Source organism: Dipodomys spectabilis, unplaced genomic scaffold, assembly GCF_019054845.1.
Source record: "Dipodomys spectabilis isolate Male_0828 unplaced genomic scaffold, ASM1905484v1 ptg000268l, whole genome shotgun sequence".
NCBI lineage: Eukaryota > Metazoa > Chordata > Mammalia > Rodentia > Heteromyidae > Dipodomys > Dipodomys spectabilis.
The window spans coordinates 3,524,082-3,527,199 of record NW_024870945.1 but is presented as its reverse complement, the minus strand read 5'-3'; the positions used below and the strand labels follow the sequence as shown (position 1 = coordinate 3,527,199).

The 3,118-nt window shown below is 32.6% G+C and overlaps 1 pseudogene; it reads right to left on the bottom strand.

Moving 5' to 3' along the window:
- Window positions 1–1,849: 1,849 nt before the first annotated feature.
- On the bottom strand, window positions 1,850–1,964 carry LOC122125953 (annotated as a pseudogene).
- Between the last annotated feature and the right edge of the window lie 1,154 nt (window positions 1,965–3,118).

Below are 3,118 nucleotides of genomic sequence, written 5' to 3'. Positions count from 1 at the left end.
ATTCCTAGAAGTTTATGTTAAGTATTTCCCACTTTTGTTCCCTTAATTGTTAAGATAACATATGCTATCATGCTAATGTTATTACCATTTTAGTGTTGGGAAAAATTGTAATTAAAAGCAGTAAGTGCATGACCTAAAGACACATACAGTGAGGAAGGAAATGAGTCAAAGTTTCTGAAAGTCTTTCAGCAATACACAAAAGGTAGATAAAAATCTCTCCATTCTATGACACTCTCAATTCAATATTCATATTGTACAAGAAATAATAGCATACTAAATATTTCCCATGGTGATTGTTTTCTGTCACATTTGTTTTCAACACAGATTGTGTTGGAGACATTGTTTTATCATGCACAGAACTGAGCTTATACATTGAGGTCCAAAGAGAAACAAATTTCTTCTGTCCCACAATTCCAGTACCCTTTTTAAAAAGTACTAAAAATTTAAATATCATCACCTACCGTCTTATAAGTATCCAAAAATAAAAAAAATCATAAATAACCACTCCAAAATGTTTTAAAATTGGAGATGCTAATACGTGCCCCTCTGAAGTAAATTTTCTTCTACTTTTAACGTTATTCTGAAAGCCTTTGCTTGTTTGTCACACCTGTAATCCTAACTACTCGGGATATCTACTCAGGAGCCTGAGATCTGTGGCTAACAGTTGGAAGCCAATCAGGGCAAAAGAAATTCATGAAATTATTTTTCAAAAATTTTAATGAACTAGCAAAGGGCCAAGAATGGAGATGTAGCTCATTTAGTAGCTCACCAATCTAGAGAGAAAAGGCCTAGCAAGTTGGTGCAGTGTTCATTATGACAGGTCCCTTGTATAGAATAATTGAATGCCTCATCCTACACATCTCTTGCACAACAAATATCTGGAATTATTTTGTTTTTGACATGTCAATCTTGACTTTATTCTTAAATGTGTATTTATGTAAGAAGTACATGGTTCTAAAATTCTTTTAAACTTAGTTTTTGATGAATTGTCTAGTTTAAGAAAATCAATTACAATTTATATATATATAAAAAGTTCTGTGCTCAATTCAGCATCACTGATTTCAAACTCTGAGCATGCCAGCACACATGCAAGTGCTTGAGCACATGCGTGCATTAACACACATATTTATTCAAAATACCTTCATATCGGGGATTTTCATGAATTTCTTTGCTAACGATATTATATGAGTAAAATAAAGGAAATAAACTCTTCCATCTCAGAACAGTTTTATACGTTCTTATTGTAAAAATACTGCACAGAGGGGTAACACTTCATGAGCAAGGTAATGAGTACATTTCCTAACAAGTATTGTTACCTCCTCCTTTATTGTTCCCCTACCTTCCCTTCCCTCTCACTTCCACAAGTCCATTAACCTCCTCCCTTCCCCCGCCTCAATTGTAAAGTTCACTTTACAACATAGTTTCTTGTGAATCTCATTGTTGCAATGGGTCAACCTGTATCCCTATTTAAGCATTTTGGTTTTTTTTCCTTCCCCTCAGCAAATTAGAGGAGAATATATACAATATGTAGGCGCACCAACTTCAAATACAGTGAAAATAGGTGTTATAGCATGGGGGAGGAACATATAAAGAAACAAAAAAAAAAAAATCCACACTGTAGGTTATAAGTATGTGAGAAAAAATAGCAAGAAAAAACCACTTGTGTCCCTAACTTGGGGTTCATTTCCATTAACATAACCTTATCTGGTCATATACACATAACTTTTGACATTTTCTGCTTATCCCAGACATATATTAGTTATTGAAAATTAGAGAAACCATGGGACCTATGTTTCTTTGGACTTGGCTTACTCTACTTAATTTTTTTCCCAAGTCTTTCCATTTCTTAACAAATTGGGGGATGGAATGCTTCAGGAATTTGCCTGTCATCCTTGCGGAGGGGCCATACTAATCTTCTCTGTATCATTCCAATGTTTTAGTATATGTGATGCTGAATTGAGCACAGAAATTTTTTATATATAAATTGTAATTGATTTTCTTAAACTAGACAATTCAACAAAAACTAAGTTTAAAAGAATTTTAGAACCATGTACTTCTTACATAAATACACATTTAAGAATAAAGTCAAGATTGACATGTCAAAAACAAAATAATTCCAGATATTTGTTGTGCAAGAGATGTGTAGGATGAGGAATTCAATTATTCTATACAAGGGACCTGTCATAATGAACACTGCAGCAAGTGTTAAGGTTTGTTAAAAGTTTTAATGTTTTAAATATATTAATTTTGGGAATTTGCTTATATATGCCAAAACTGGGACTGTTTGGTAGGTCATAATACTTTTCTATAAAGTATTTAAGATTTATGGTAGCAGATAAATACTCCTAAGTATGTACATTTTAGAGTATATAGAAACTTTACTAATGAGAAGTTGCAAAGTCTTTGTGTAAAGGAGCAGAATAAAGAGCTGACTATGTTAACTACACAGTTTCTGCTAAAACTGTAGGCCTTCCTTACTTTATATGTTAGTGAGGAACAAATGATGATATAAGCCATATACAAATTATGAGATGAACTATAAATGGTCATCTTAGTGGGTGATTTAAACACCACTCATAGCCTATATCATTCTTGTTGAACATCATAATCTTAGCCAGTGTTAAATGTAAAGAAATATGACAATAATAAAATCTAATTTGTAGTACACTTCAAATACTGAAAACACTGGTAATTGTTTTGTTTTTTATTTTATTAATCATTAATATTAAATTATTGCTTTTCTTTATTTGTAGCATTTTTTCCTTGTTGTAATACAATAGAACTTTTCGTAAATTGTCATTAGGAGGTACTTTGAGAAGGTTACTGGGATGGCCATACCATTTTTTATAGGTGCATGTGAGTTTATAAAGATGAAAATTAAGAACAAAATATGAATTTTAAAAATGATCAAGTAGAGTCTGATTCAGGAGTGTTGATAAATGTCCACACTTAAAATGTTAGCCCTAGGCTGAAGCAGAGTTATTACAGAGTTGAGGCAACAAAAGTAAGAGACTGTGTTTTGTTTTGTTTTTTATTTTTATTTAGTTGGTCATGGGGCTTAAACTCTGGGGCCTGGGTGCTGTCCCTCAGCTCAAGGCTAGTGATACCACTTGAGCCA